The sequence below is a fragment of the Panulirus ornatus genome, chromosome 20, assembly GCF_036320965.1.
Source record: "Panulirus ornatus isolate Po-2019 chromosome 20, ASM3632096v1, whole genome shotgun sequence".
NCBI lineage: Eukaryota > Metazoa > Arthropoda > Malacostraca > Decapoda > Palinuridae > Panulirus > Panulirus ornatus.
In genome coordinates this window covers 41,100,252-41,116,441 of record NC_092243.1, presented here as the reverse complement: position 1 = coordinate 41,116,441, position 16,190 = coordinate 41,100,252, and the positions used below count along the sequence as shown (strand labels likewise).

Sequence of the window (16,190 nt, the reverse complement as noted above, 5' to 3'; positions counted from 1 at the left end):
ATAGCCCACGCCTCGCAACCATACAACATTGTTGGAACCACTATTCCTTCAAACATACCCATTTTTGCTTTCCGAGATAATGTTCTCGACTTCCACACATTCTTCAACGCTCCCAGAATTTTCGCCCCCTCCCCCACCCTATGATCCACTTCCGCTTCCATGGTTCCATCCGCTGCCAGATCCACTCCCAGATATCTAAAACACTTTACTTCCTCCAGTTTTTCTCCATTCAAACTTACCTCCCAATTGACTTGACCCTCAACCCTACTGTACCTAATAACCTTGCTCTTATTCACATTTACTCTTAACTTTCTTCTTTCACACACTTTACCAAACTCAGTCACCAGCTTCGGCAGTTTCTCACATGAATCAGCCACCCGCGCTGTATCATCAGCGAACAACAACTGACTCACTTCTCAAGCTCTCTCATCCCCAACAGACTTCATACTTGCGCCTCTTTCCAAAACTCTTGCATTCACCTCCCTAACAACCCCATCCATAAACAAATTAAACAACCATGGAGACGTCACACACCCCTGCCACAAACCTACATTAACTGAGAACCAATCACTTTCCTCTCTTCCTACACGTACACATGCCTTACATCCTCAATAAAAACTTTTCACTGCTTCTAACAACTTGCCTCCCACACCATATATTCTTAATACCTTCCACAGAGCATCTCTATCAACTCTATCATATGCCTTCTCCAGATCCATAAATGTTACATATAAATCCATTTGCTTTTCCAAGTATTTCTCACATACATTCTTCAAAGCAAACACCTGATCCACACATCCTCTACCACTTCTGAAACAACACTGCTCTTCCCCAATCTGATGCTCTGTACATGCCTTTACCCTCTCAATCAATACCCTCCCATATAATTTACCAGGAATACTCAACAAACTTATACCTCTGTAATTTGAGCACTCACTCTTATCCCCTTTGCCTTTGTACAATGGCACTATGCACGCATTCCGCCAATCCTCAGGCACCTCACCATGAGTCATACATACATCAAATAACCTTACCAACCAGTCAATAATACAGTCGCCCCCTTTTTTAATAAATTCCACTGCAATACCATCCAAACCTACTGCCTTGCCGGCTTTCATCTTCCGCAAAGCTTTTACTACCTCTTCTCTGTTTACCAAATCATTTTCGCTAACCCTCTCACTTTGCACACCACCTCGACCAAAACACCCTATATCTGCCACTCTATCATCAAACACATTCAACAAACCTTCAAAATACTCACTCCATCTCCTTCTCACATCACCACTACTTGTTATTACCTCCCCAATTGTGCCCTTCACAGAATATATATATATATATATATATATATATATATATATATATATATATATATATATATATATATATATTTTTTTTTTTTTCATACTATTCGCCATTTCCCGCGATAGCGAGGTAGCGTTAAGAACAGAGGACTGGGCCTTTGAGGGAATATCCTCACCTGGCCCTCTTCTCTGTTCCTTCTTTTGGAAAATTAAAAAAAAAAAAAAAAAAAAAGAGACGGGAGGATTTCCAGCCCCCCGCTCCCTTCCCTTTTAGTCGCCTTCTACGACACGCAGGGAATACGTGGGAAGTATTCTTTCTCCCCTATCCCCAGGGATATATATATATATATATATATATATATATATATATATATATATATATATTTTCTTTTCTTTCTTTTTTCCTTTGTCGCTGTCTCCCGCGTTTGCGAGGTAGCGCAAGGAAACAGACAAAAGAAATGGCCCAACCCCCCCCCCCATACACATGTATATACATACCTCCACACACGCAAATATACATACCTACACAGCTTTCCATGGTTTACCCCAGACTCTTCACATGCCCTGATTCAATCCACTGACAGCACGTCAACCCCGGTATACCATATCGATCCAATTCACTCTATTCCTTGCCCTCCTTTCACCCTCATGCATGTTCAGGCCCCGATCACACAAAATCTTTTTCACTCCATCTTTCCACCTCCAATTTGGTCTCCCACTTCTCCTCGTTCCCTCCACCTACGACACATATATCCTCTTGGTCAATCTTTCCTCACTCATTCTCTCCATGTGCCCAAACCATTTCAAAACACCCTCTTCTGCTTTCTCAACAACGCTCTTTTTATTTCCACTCATCTCTCTCACCCTTACGTTACTTACTTGATCAAACCACCTCACACCACACATTGTCATCAAACATCTCATTTCCAGCACATCGATCCTCCTGCGCACAACTCTATCCATAGCCTACGCCTCGCAACCATACAACATTGTTGGAACCACTATTCCTTCAAACATACCCATTTTTGCTTTCCGAGATAATGTTCTCGACTTCCACACATTCCACACACACACACACACACATATATAAATATATATATATATATATATATATATATATATATATATATATATATATATATATATATATATATATATATATATATTTCTTGCTTTTTCATATGTATATATATATATATATATATATATATATATATATATATATATATATATATATATATATATATATATATATATGTATTTCTTGCTTTTTCATATGTATATATATGTATATGTGTGTGTGTGTGTGTATATGTGCATGCGTATGTGTATGTATATATATATATATATGTATATATATATATATATTATCCCTGGGGATAGGGCGAAAGAATACTTCCCACGCATTCCTCGCGTGTCGTAGAAGGCGACTAGAGGGGACGGGAGCGGGGGGCCAGAAATCCTCCCCTCCTTGTATTTTTTAACTTTCTAAAATGGGAAACAGAAGAAGGAGTCATGCGGGGAGTGCTCATCCTCCTCGAAGGCTCAGACTGGGGTGTCTAAATGTATGTGGATGTAACCAAGATGAGAAAATAGGAGAGATAGGTAGTATGTTTGAGGAAAGGAACCTGGATGTTTTGGCTCTGAGTGAAACGAGGCTCAAGGGTAAAGGGGAAGAGTGGTTTGGGAATGTCTTGGGAGTAAAGTCAGGGGTTAGTGAGAGGACAAGAGCAAGGGAAGGAGTAGCACTACTCCTAAAACAGGAGTTGTGGGAGTATGTGATAGTATGTAAGAAAGTAAATTCTTGATTAATATGGGTAAATATGAAAGTTGATGGAGAGAGATGGGTGATTATTGGTGCATATGCACCTGGGCATGAGAAGAAAGATCATGAGAGGCAAGTGTTTTGGGAGCAGCTGAATGAGTGTGTTAGTGGTTTTGATGCACGAGACCGGGTTATAGTGATGGGTGATTTGAATGCAAAGGTGAGTAATGTGGCAGCTGAGGGAATAATTGGTATACATGGGGTGTTCAGTGTTGTAAATGGAAATGGTGAAGAGCTTGTAGATTTATGTGCTGAAAAAGGACTGGTGATTGGGAATACCTGGTTTAAAAAGCGAGATATACATAAGTATACGTACGCAAGTAGGAGAGATGGCCAGAGAGCGTTATTGGATTACGTGTTAATAGACAGGCGCGCGAAAGAGAGACTTTTGGATGTTAATGTGCTGAGAGGTGCAACTGGAGGGATGTCTGATCATTATCTTGTGGAGGCTAAGGTGAAGATTTGTATGGGTTTTCAGAAAAGAAGAGTGAATATTGGGGTGAAGAGGGTGGTGAGAGTAAGTGAGCTTGGGAAGGAGACTTGTGTGAGGAAGTACTAGGAGAGACTGAGTACAGAATGGAAAAAGGTGAGAACAATGGAAGTAAGGGGGGTGGGGGAGGAATAGGATGTATTTAGGGAATCAGTGATGGATTGTGCAAAAGATGCTTGTGGCATGAGAAGAGTGGGAGGTGGGTTGATTAGAAAGGGTAGTGAGTGGTGGGATGAAGAAGTAAGATTATTAGTGAAAGAGAAGAGAGAGGCATTTGGATGATTTTTGCAGGGAAAAAATGCAATTGAGTGGGAGATGTATAAAAGAAAGAGACAGGAGGTCAAGAGAAAGGTGCAAGAGGTGAAAAAGAGGGCAAATGAGAGTTGGGGTGAGATAGTATCATTAAATTTTAGGGAGAATAAAAAGATGTTCTGGAAGGAGGTAAATAAAGTGCGTAAGACAAGGGAGCAAATGGGAACTTCAGTGAAGGGCGCAAATGGGGAGGTGATAACAAGTAGTGGTGATGTGAGAAGGAGATGGAGTGAGTATTTTGAAGGTTTGTTGAATGTGTTTGATGATAGAGCGGCAGATATAGGGTGTTTTGGTCGAGGTGGTGTGCAAAGTGAGAGGGTTAGTGAAAATGATTTGGTAAACAGAGAAGAGGTAGTAAAAGCTTTTGCGGAAGATGAAAGCCGGCAAGGCAGCAGGTTTGGATGGTATTGCAGTGGAATTTATTAAAAAATGGGGTAACTGTATTATTGACTGGTTGGTAAGGTTATTTAATGTATGTATGACTCATGGTGAGGTGCCTGAGGATTGGCGGAATGCGTGCATAGTGCTATTGTACAAAGGCAAAGGGGATAAGAGTGAGTGCTCAAATTACTGAGGTATAAGTTTGTTGAGTATTCCTGGTAAATTATATGGGAGGGTATTGATTGAGAGGGTGAAGGCATGTACAAAGCATCAGATTGGGGAAGAGCAGTGTGGTTTCAGAAGTGGTAGAGGATGTGTGGATCAGGTGTTTGCTTTGAAGAATGTATGTGAGAAATACTTAGAAAAGCAAATGGATTTGTATGTAGCATTTATGGATCTGGAGAAGGCATATGATAGAGTTGATAGAGATGCTCTGTGGAAGGTATTAAGAATATATGGTGTGGGAGGCAAGTTGTTAGAAGCAGTGAAAAGTTTTTATCGAGGATGTAAGGCATGTGTACGTGTAGGAAGACAGGAAAATGATTGGTTCTCAGTGAATGTAGGTTTGCGGCAGGGGTGTGTGACGTCTCCATGGTTGTTTAATTTGTTTATGGATGGGGTTGTTAGAGAGGTGAATGCAAGAGTTTTGGAAAGACGGGCAAGTATGAAGTCTGTTGGGGATGAGAGAGCTTGGGAAGTGAGTCAGTTGTTGTTCGCTGATGATACAGCACTGGTGGCTGATTCATGTGAGAAACTGCAGAAGCTGGTGACTGAGTTTGGTAAAGTGTGTGAAAGAAGAAAGTTAAGAGTAAATGTGAATAAGAGCAAGGTAATTAGGTACAGTAGGGTTGAGGGTCAAGTCAATTGGGAGGTAAGTTTGAATGGAGAAAAACTGGAGGAAGTAAAGTGTTTTAGATATCTGGGAGTGGATCTGGCAGCGGATGGAACCATGGAAGCGGAAGTGGATCATAGGGTGGGGGAGGGGGCGAAAATCCTGGGAGCCTTGAAGAATGTGCAGAAGTCGAGAACATTATCTCGGAAAGCAAAAATGGGTATGTTTGAAGGAATAGTGGTTCCAACAATGTTGTATGGTTGCGAGGCGTGGGCTATGGATAGAGTTGTGCGCAGGAGGATGGATGTGCTGGAAATGAGATGTTTGAGGACAATGTGTGGTGTGAGGTGGTTTGATCGAGTAAGTAACGTAAGGGTAAGAGAGATGTGTGGAAATAAAAAGAGCGTGGTTGCGAGAGCAGAAGAGGGTGTTTTGAAATGGTTTGGGCACACAGAGAGAATGAGTGAGGAAAGATTGACCAAGAGGATATATGTGTCAGAGGTGGAGGGAACGAGGAGAAGTGGGAGACCAAATTGGAGGTGGAAAGATGGAGTGAAAAAGATTTTGTGTGATCGGGGCCTGAACATGCAGGAGGGTGAAAGGAGGGCAAGGAATAGAGTGAATTGGATCGATGTGGTATACTGGGGTTGACGTGCTGTCAGTGGATTGAAACAGGGCATATGAAGCGTCTGGGGTAAACCATGGAAAGCTGTGTAGGTATGTATATTTGCGTGTGTGGACGTATGTATATACATGTGTATGGGGGTGGGTTGGGCCATTTCTTTCGTCTGTTTCCTTGCGCTACCTCGCAAACGCGGGAGACAGCGACAAAGCAAAAAAAAAAAAATATATATATGTATGTGAGAAATACTTAGAAAAGCAAATGGATTTGTATGTACCATTTATGGATCTGGAGAAGGCATATGATAGAGTTGATAGAGATGCTCTGTGGAAGGTATTAATAATATATGGTGTGGGAGGCAAGTTGTTGGAAGCAGTGAGAAGTTTTTATCGGGATGTGAGGCATGTGTGCGTGTGGGGGGAGAGGAAAGTGATTGGTTCTCAGTGAATGTAGGTTTGCGGCAGGGGTGTGTGATGTCTCCATGGTTGTTTAATTTGTTTATGGATGGGGTTGTAAGGGAGGTGAATGCAAGAGTTTTGGAAAGAGGGGCAAGTATGAAGTCTGTTGTGGATGAGAGAGCTTGGGAAGTGAGTCAGTTGTTGTTCGCTGATGATACAGCGCTGGTGGCTGATTCATGTGAGAAACTGCAGAAGCTGGTGACTGAGTTTGGTAAAGTGTGTGGAAGAAGAAAGTTAAGAGTAAATGTGAATAAGAGCAAGGTTATTAGGTACAGTAGGGTTGAGGGTCAAGTCAATTGGGAGGTGAGTTTGAATGGAGAAAAACTGGAGGAAGTGAAGTGTTTTAGATATCTGGGAGTGGATCTGGCAGCGGATGGAACCATGGAAGCGGAAGTGGATCATAGGGTGGGGGAGGGGGCGAAAATTCTGGGGGCCTTGAAGAATGTGTGGAAGTCGAGAACATTATCTCAGAAAGCAAAAATGGGTATGTTTGAAGGAATAGTGGTTCCAACAATGTTGTATGGTTGCGAGGCGTGGGCTATGGATAGAGTTGTGTGCAGGAGGATGGATGTGCTGGAAATGAGATGTTTGAGGACAATGTGTGGTGTGAGGTGGTTTGATCGAGTGAGTAACGTAAGGGTAAGAGAGATGTGTGGAAATAAAAAGAGCGTGGTTGAGAGAGCAGAAGAGGGTGTTTTGAAGTGGTTTGGGCACATGGAGAGAATGAGTGAGGAAAGATTGACCAAGAGGATATATGTGTTGGAGGTGGAGGGAACGAGGAGAAGAGGGAGACCAAATTGGAGGTGGAAAGATGGAGTGAAAAAGATTTTGTGTGATCGGGGCCTGAACATGCAGGAGGGTGAAAGGAGGGCAAGGAATAGAGTGAATTGGAGCAATGTGGTATACCGGGGTTGACGTGCTGTCAGTGGATTGAATCAAGGCATGTGAAGCGTCTGGGGTAAACCATGGAAAGCTGTGTAGGTATGTATATTTGCGTGTGTGGACGTATGTATATACATGTGTATGGGGGGGGGTTGGGCCATTTCTTTCGTCTGTTTCCTTGCGCTACCTCGCAAACGCGGGAGACAGCGACAAAGTATAATAATATATATACATATATATATATATATATATATATATATATATATATATATATATATATATATATATATATATATATATATATACATATATATACATATATATGTACATACTTCCCCAGAAGTCCTTTTTATTCTGTAGCACTTAGGAATTGCACCAAGTTCACCAGTCAGGACCACAGGTCATGAAGTGATGTTATGCTGGGCTTGTGACTATATGCAAAGAGTGCAGGGCAACTGAATATTAAGTGCTCCTGTGATTTCTTTTTGGTAGTTGCATCATGGTGCATGAAAGGTCTTGGGATATGTTGAAATGATGTTTGAAGTATTGTGTAATGGGTGAGGTCCAGAGCTTACACAGGAAAGTGTGACTCATGATTAATTGGGGAGTGTGGTTTCTGATATATATTATCCCTGGGGATAGGGGAGAAAGACTACTTCCCACGTATTCCCTGCATGTTGTAGAGGGCGACTAAATGAGGAGGGAGGGGGTGGTTGGAAATCCTCCCCTTGTTTTTTTTTAATTTTCCAAAGGAGGGAACGGAGGGGGGGCCAGGTGAGGATGTTCCCCTTGAGGCCCAGTCCTCTGTTCTTAAGGCTACCTTGCTGATGTGGGAAATGGCGAATGGTATAAAAGGAAGAAAAAAATATATATACATATATATATATATATATATATATATATATATATATATATATATATATATATATATATATATATATATTTTTTTTTTTATACTTTGTCGCTGTCTCCCGCGTTTGCAAGGTAGCGCAAGGAAACAGACGAAAGAAATGGCCCAACCCACCCCCATACACATGTATATACATACGTCCACACACGCAAATATACATACCTACACAGCTTTCCATGGTTTACCCCAGACGCTTCACATGCCCCGATTCAATCCACTGACAGCACGTCAACCCCGGTATACCACATCGCTCCAATTCACTCTATTCCTTGCCCTCCTTTCACCCTACTGCATGTTCAGGCCCCAATCACACAAAATCTTTTTCACTCCATCTTTCCACCTCCAATTTGGTCTCCCTCTTCTCCTTGCTCCCTCCACCTCCGACACATATATCCTCTTGGTCAATCTTTCCTCACTCATCCTCTCCATGTGCCCAAACCACTTCAAAACACCCTCTTCTGCTCTCTCAACCACGCTCTTTTTATTTCCACACATCTCTCTTACCCTTACGTTACTCACTCGATCAAACCACCTCACACCACACATTGTCCTCAAACATCTCATTTCCAGCACATCCATCCTCCTGCGCACAACTCTATCCATAGCCCACGCCTCGCAACCATACAACATTGTTGGAACCACTATTCCTTCAAACATACCCATTTTTGCTTTCCGAGATAATGTTCTCGACTTCCACACATTCTTCAAGGCCCCCAGAATTTTCACCCCCTCCCCCACCCTATGATCCACTTCCGCTTCCATGGTTCCATCCGCTGCCAGATCCACTCCCAGATATCTAAAACACTTCACTTCCTCCAGTTTTTCTCCATTCAAACTCACCTCCCAATTGTATATATATATATATATATATATATATCTTTCTTTTTTCTTTCATACTGTTCGCCATTTCCCATGTTGGCCGGGTGGCGTTAATAACAGAGGACTGAGCCTTTGAGGGAGTGTCCTCACCTGGCCCCCTTCTGTGTTCCTTCTTTTGGAAAATTAAAAAAAAAATGAGAGGGGAGGATTTCCAGCCCCCCCACTCCATCCCCTTTTAGTCGCCTTCTATGATAGGGGATAGGGGAGAAAGAATACTTCCCACGTATTCCCTGTGTGTCGTAGAAGGCGACTAAAAGGGAAGGGAGCGGGGGGCTGGAAATTCTCCCCCTCTCGTTTTTTTTATTTTTTTTTTAATTTTCCAAAAGAAGGAACAGAGAAGAGGGCCAGGTGAGGATATTCCCTCAAAGGCCCAGTCCTCTGTTCTTAACGCTACCTCGCTATCGTGAGAAATAGCGAATAGTATGTCTTGGGAGTAAAGTCAGGGGTTAGTGAGAGGACAAGAGCAAGGGAAGGAGTAGCAGTACTCCTGAAACAGGAGTTGTGGGAGTACGTGATAGAATGTAAGAAAGTAAATTCTCGATTAATATGGGTAAAACTGAAAGTTGATGGAGAGAGATGGGTGATTATTGGTGCATATGCACCTGGGCATGAGAAGAAAGATCATGAGAGGCAAGTGTTTTGGGAGCAGCTGAATGAGTGTGTTAGTGGTTTTGATGCACGAGACCGGGTTATAGTGATGGGTGATTTGAATGCAAAGGTGAGTAATGTGGCAGTTGAGGGAATAATTGGTGTACATGGGGTGTTCAGTGTTGTAAATGGAAATGGTGAAGAGCTTGTAGATTTATGTGCTGAAAAAGGACTGATGATTGGGAATACCTGGTTTAAAAAGCGAGATATACATAAGTATACTTATGTAAGTAGGAGAGATGGCCAGAGAGCGTTATTGGATTACGTGTTAATTGACAGGCGCGTGAAAGAGAGACTTTTGGATGTTAATGTGCTGAGAGGTGCAACTGGAGGGATGTCTGATCATTATCTTGTGGAGGCTAAGGTGAAGATTTGTATGGGTTTTCAGAAAAGAAGAGTGAATGTTGGGGTGAAGAGGGTGGTGAGAGTAAGTGAGCTTGGGAAGGAGACTTGTGTGAGGAAGTACCAGGAGAGACTGAGTACAGAATGGAAAAAGGTGAGAACAATGGAAGTAAGGGGAGTGGGGGAGGAATGGGATGTATTTAGGGAATCAGTGATGGATTGTGCAAAAGATGCTTGTGGCATGAGAAGAGTGGGAGGTGGGTTGATTAGAAAGGGTAGTGAGTGGTGGGATGAAGAAGTAAGAGTATTAGTGAAAGAGAAGAGAGAGGCATTTGGACGATTTTTGCAGGGAAAAAATGCAGTTGAGAGGGAGACGTATAAAAGAAAGAGACAGGAGGTCAAGAGAAAGGTGCAAGAGGTGAAAAAAAGGGCAAATGAGAGTTGGGGTGAGAGAGTATCATTAAATTTTAGGGAGAATAAAAAGATGTTCTGGAAGGAGGTAAATAAAGTGCGTAAGACAAGGGAGCAAATGGGAACTTCAGTGAAGGGCGCAAATGGGGAGGTGATAACAAGTAGTGGTGATGTGAGAAGGAGATGGAGTGAGTATTTTGAAGGTTTGTTGAATGTGTTTGATGATAGAGCGGCAGATATAGGGTGTTTTGGTCGAGGTGGTGTGCAAAGTGAGAGGGTTAGGGAAAATGATTTGGTAAACAGAGAAGAGATAGTAAAAGCTTTGTGGAAGATGAAAGCCGGCAAGGCAGCAGGTTTGGATGGTATTGCAGTGGAATTTATTAAAAAAGGGGGTGACTGTATTGTTGACTGGTTGGTGTATGTATGACTCACGGTGAGGTGCCTGAGGATTGGCGGAATGCGTGCATAGTGCCATTGTACAAAGGCAAAGGGGATAAGAGTGAGTGCTCAAATTACAGAGGTATAAGTTTGTTGAGTATTCCTGGTAAATTATATGGGAGGGTATTGATTGAGAGGGTGAAGGCATGTACAGAGCATCAGATTGGGGAAGAGCAGTGTGGTTTCAGAAGTGGTAGAGGATGTGTGGATCAGGTGTTTGCTTTGAAGAATGTATGTGAGAAATACTTAGAAAAGCAAATGGATTTGTATGTAGCATTTATGGATCTGGAGAAGGCATATGATAGAGTTGATAGAGATGCTCTGTGGAAGGTATTAAGAATATATGGTGTGGGAGGCAAGTTGTTAGAAGCAGTGAAAAGTTTTTATCGAGGATGTAAGGCATGTGTACACGTAGGAAGAGAGGAAAGTGATTGGTTCTCAGTGAATGTAGGTTTGCGGCAGGGGTGTGTGATGTCTCCATGGTTGTTTAATTTGTTTATGGATGGGGTTGTTAGGGAGGTGAATGCAAGAGTTTTGGAAAGAGGGGCAAGTATGAAGTCTGTTGGGGATGAGAGAGCTTGGGAAGTGAGTCAGTTGTTGTTCGCTGATGATACAGCGCGGGTGGCTGATTCATGTGAGAAACTGCAGAAGCTGGTGACTGAGTTTGGTAAAGTGTGTGAAAGAAGAAAGTTAAGAGTAAATGTGAATAAGAGCAAGGTTATTAGGTACAGTCGGGTTGAAGGTCAAGTCAATTGGGAGGTGAGTTTGAATGGAGAAAAACTGGAGGAAGTGAAGTGTTTTAGATATCTGGGAGTGGATCTGGCAGCGGATGGAACCATGGAAGCGGAAGTGGATCATAGGGTGGGGGAGGGGGCGAAAATTCTGGGAGCCTTGAAGAATGTGTGGAAGTCGAGAACGTTATCTCGGAAAGCAAAAATGGGTATGTTTGAAGGAATAGTGGTTCCAACAATGTTGTATGGTTGCGAGGCGTGGGCTATGGATAGAGTTGTGCGCAGGAGGATGGATGTGCTGGAAATGAGATGTTTGAGGACAATGTGTGGTGTGAGGTGGTTTGATCGAGTAAGTAGCGTAAGGGTAAGAGAGATGTGTGGAAATAAAAAGAGCGTGGTTGAGAGAGCAGAAGAGGGTGTTTTGAAATGGTTTGGGCACATGGAGAGAATGAGTGAGGAAAGATTGACCAAGAGGATATATGTGTTGGAGGTGGAGGGAACGAGGAGAAGAGGAAGACCAAATTGGAGGTGGAAAGATGGAGTGAAAAAGATTTTGTGTGATCGGGGCCTGTACATGCAGGAGGGTGAAAGGAGGGCAAGGAATAGAGTGAATTGGAGCGATGTGGTATACTGGGGTTGACGTGCTGTCAGTGGATTGAATCGGGGCATGTGAAGCGTCTGGGGTAAACCATGGAAAGCTGTGTAGGTATGTATATTTGCGTGTGTGGACGTATGTATATACATGTGTATGGGGGTGGGTTGGGGCATTTCTTTTGTCTGTTTCCTTGCGCTACCTCGCAAACGCGGGAGACAGCGACAAAAAAAAAAAAAAAAAAAAAAAAATATATATATATATATATATATATATATATATATATATATATATATATATATATATATATATTCATACGTTTATTTATCTTACTTTGTCACTGTCTCCAACGTTAGCGAAAAAGAGGGCAAATGAGAGGTGGGGTGAAAGAGTATCATCAAATTCTAGAGAAAATAAAAAGTAGTTTTGCCAGGAGGTAAATAAAGTGCATAAGACAAGGGAAGAAATGGGAACATCAGTGAAGGGGGCTAGTGGGGAGGTGATAACAAGTAGTGGTGATGTGAGAAGGAGATGAAGTGAGTATTTTAAAGGTTTGTTGAATGTGTTTGATGACAGAGTAGCAGATATAGGGTGTTTTGGTCGAGGTGGTTGCAAAGTGAGAGGGTTAGGGAGAATGATTTGGTAAAATGATTTGGTGCTGTCTCCCGCGTTAGTGAGGTAACTCAAGGAAACAGACGAAAGAATGGCCCAACCCAGCCACATACACATGTATATACATACAGGTCCACACATGCGCATACACATACCTATACATCTCAATGTATACATATATATACACACAGACATATATATATATATATATACACATGTACATAATTCATGCTGTCTGCCCTTATTCATTCCCGTTGCCACCCCGCCATACATGAAATGAAAACCCTTTCCCCCGCATGTGTGTGAGGTAGCGCTAGGAAAAGACAACAAAGGCTACATTCGTTCACACTCAGTCTCTAGCTGTCATGTGTAATGCACCAAAACCACAGCTCCCTTTCCATATCCAGACCCCACAAAACTTTCTATGGTATACCCCAGACACTTTCCATGCCCTATTTCAATCTATTGATAGTACGTGGATCCCGGTATACCACATCATTCCAATTCACTCTATTCCTTGCACGCCTTTCATCCTCCTGTATGTTCAGGCCCCGATCACTCAAAATCTTTTTCACTCCATCTTTCCACCTCAAATTTGGTCTCCCACTTCTCCTCGTTCCCTCTACCTCTGACACATATATCCTCTTTGTCAATCTTTCCCCACTCATTCTCCATGTGACCGAACCATTTCAAAACACCCTCTTCTGCTCTCTCAACCACACTCTTTTTATTACCACACATATCTCTTACCCTTTCATTTCTTACTCGATCAAACCACCTCACACCACATATTGTCCTGAAACATCTCATTTCCAGCACATTCACCCTCCTCTGCACAACTCTATCTATAGCCCATGCCTTGCAACCATATAACATTGTAGGAGCCACTATTCCTTTAAACATACCCATTTTTGCTTCCCAAGATACCGTTTTCGACTTCCATACATTTCTCAACCCTCCCAGAACTTTCGCCTCCTCCCCCATCCTATGATTCACTTCCATTTCCATTGTTCCATACGCTGCCAAATCCACTCCCAGATATCTAAAACACTTCACTTCCTCCAGTTTTTCTCCATTCAAACTTACCTTCCAACTGACTTGTCCCTCAACCCCACTGTACCTAATAACCTTACTCTTATTCTTGTCTTTTTCATACATATGCAGCTCCAAGGCTTTACTAAACTCCATAGCAGGAATACAATGGACTCCTTTGAAGCAAATTCTCTTTGATGGGATAATACTCTGCTTCATCATCTGAGAACAGTGCAGCCTGCCCTAAGGTGACTTTTCATTTTTTGTGTAAGTTCATGCCGATGGAATCCAGGAACACCTACCCTTGTGTGTGGTATTTATTCATTTTATTTATTTTACTTTGTTGCTGTCTCCCACGATAGCGAGGTAGCACAAGAAAACAGACGAAAGAATGGCCCAACCCACCCACATACACATGTATATACATACACATCCACACACGCAAATATACATACCTATACATCTCAACCTATACATATATATACACACACAGACATATACATACATACACATGTACATAATTCATAGTCTGCCTTTATTCATTCCCACTGCCACCCTGCCACAACCCCCTCCCTCCGCATGTGAGTGAGGTAGCGCTAGGAAAAGACAACAAAGGCCACATTCGTTCACACTCAGTCTCTAGCTGTCATAAACAATGCACGGAAACCACAGCTCCCTTTCCACATCCAGGCCCCACAGAACTTTCTATAGTTTACCCCAGATGCTTCACATGCCCTGGTTCAATCCATTGACAGCACATCGACCCCAGTATACAACATCGTTCCAATTCACTCTATTCCTTGCACGTCTTTCAACCTTCACCATGTTTAGGCCCCGATCACTCAAAATCTTTTTCACTCAATCTTTCCACCTCCAATTTGATCTCCCACTTCTCGTTCCCTCCACCTCTGACACATATACCCTCTTTCTCAATCTTTCCTCACTCATTCTCTCCATGTGACCAAACCATTTCAAAACACCCTCTTCTGCTCTCTCAACCACACTCTTTATTACCACACATCTCTCTTACCCTTTCACTACTTACTCGATCAAACTACCTCAAACCGCATATTGTCCTTAAACATCTCATTTCCAGCACATCCACCCTCCTCCGCACAACTCTATCTATACCCTACGCCTTGCAACCATATAACATTGTTGGAACCACTTTTCCTTCAAACATACCCATTTTTGCTTTCTGAGATAACGTTCTCGACTTCCACACATTCTTCAACACTCCCAGAACTTTCGCACCCTCCCCCACCTTATGATTCACTTCCACTTCCATGGTTGCATCTGCTGCCAAATCCACTCCCAGATATCTAAAACACTTCACTTCCTCCAGTTTTTCTCCATTTAAACTTACCTCCCGATTGACTTGTCCCTCAACCCTACTGTACCTAATAACCTTGCTCTTATTCACATTTACTCTCAGCTTTCTTCTTTCACACACTTTACCAAACTCAGTCACCAGCTTCTTCAGTTTCTCACCCGAATCAGCAACCAGCACTGTATCATCAGCGAACAACAACTGACTCACTTCGCAAGCTCTCTCATCCACACAGACTGCATACTTGCCCCTCTTTCCAAAACTTTTGCATTCACCTCCCTAACAGCTCCATCCATAAACAAATTAAACAACCATGGAGACATCACACACCCCTGCCGCAAACCAACATTCACTGAGAACCAAACACTTTCCTCTCTTCTTACACATACACATTCATTCTTCAAAGCAAACACCTGATCCACACATTCTCTACCACTTCAGAAACCACACTGCTCTTCCCCAATCTGATGCTCTGTACATGCCTTCACCCTCTCAATCAATACCCTCCCATATAATTTCCCAGGAATATTTAACAAACTTATACCTCTGTAATTTGAGCACTCACTTTTATCCCCTTTGCCTCTGTACAATGGCACTATGCAAGCATTCCGCCAATTCTCAGGCACCTCACCATGAGTCATACATACATTAAATAACCTCGCTAACCAGTCAACAATATCGTCACCCCCTTTTTTAATAGTATGAATTATGTACATGTGTATATATGTATATGTCTGTGTGTGTATATATATATGTATACGTTGACATGTATAGGTATGTATATATGTGTGTGTGGACATGTATGTATTTACATGTGTTTGTGGGTGGGTTAGGTCATTCTTTCATCTGTTTCCTTGCGCTACCTCACTAACGTGGGAGACAGCAACAAATCATTTTACCAAATCATTCTCCCTAACCCTCTCACTTTGCACACCACCTCAACCAAAACACTCTATATCTGCCACTCTATCATCAAACAGTTTCAACAAACCTTCAAAATACTCACTCCATCTCTTTCTCACATCACCACTATTTGTTATCACCTCCCTCCTAGCCCCTTTCACTGAAGTTCCCATTTGTTCCCTTGTCTTACGCACTTTATTTACCTCCTTCCAAAATATCTTTTTATTCTCCATAAAATTTAATGATACTCTCTCACCCC

The 16,190-nt window shown here is 42.3% G+C and overlaps 1 protein-coding gene across 2 annotated transcripts in view; it reads right to left on the bottom strand.

Moving 5' to 3' along the window:
* LOC139755960 (tyrosine-protein phosphatase 10D-like) overlaps positions 1-16,190 on the bottom strand; it is a 657,464-nt gene that overhangs the window by 35,584 nt on the left and 605,690 nt on the right. The gene's annotated exons all lie outside the window — the stretch shown is intronic.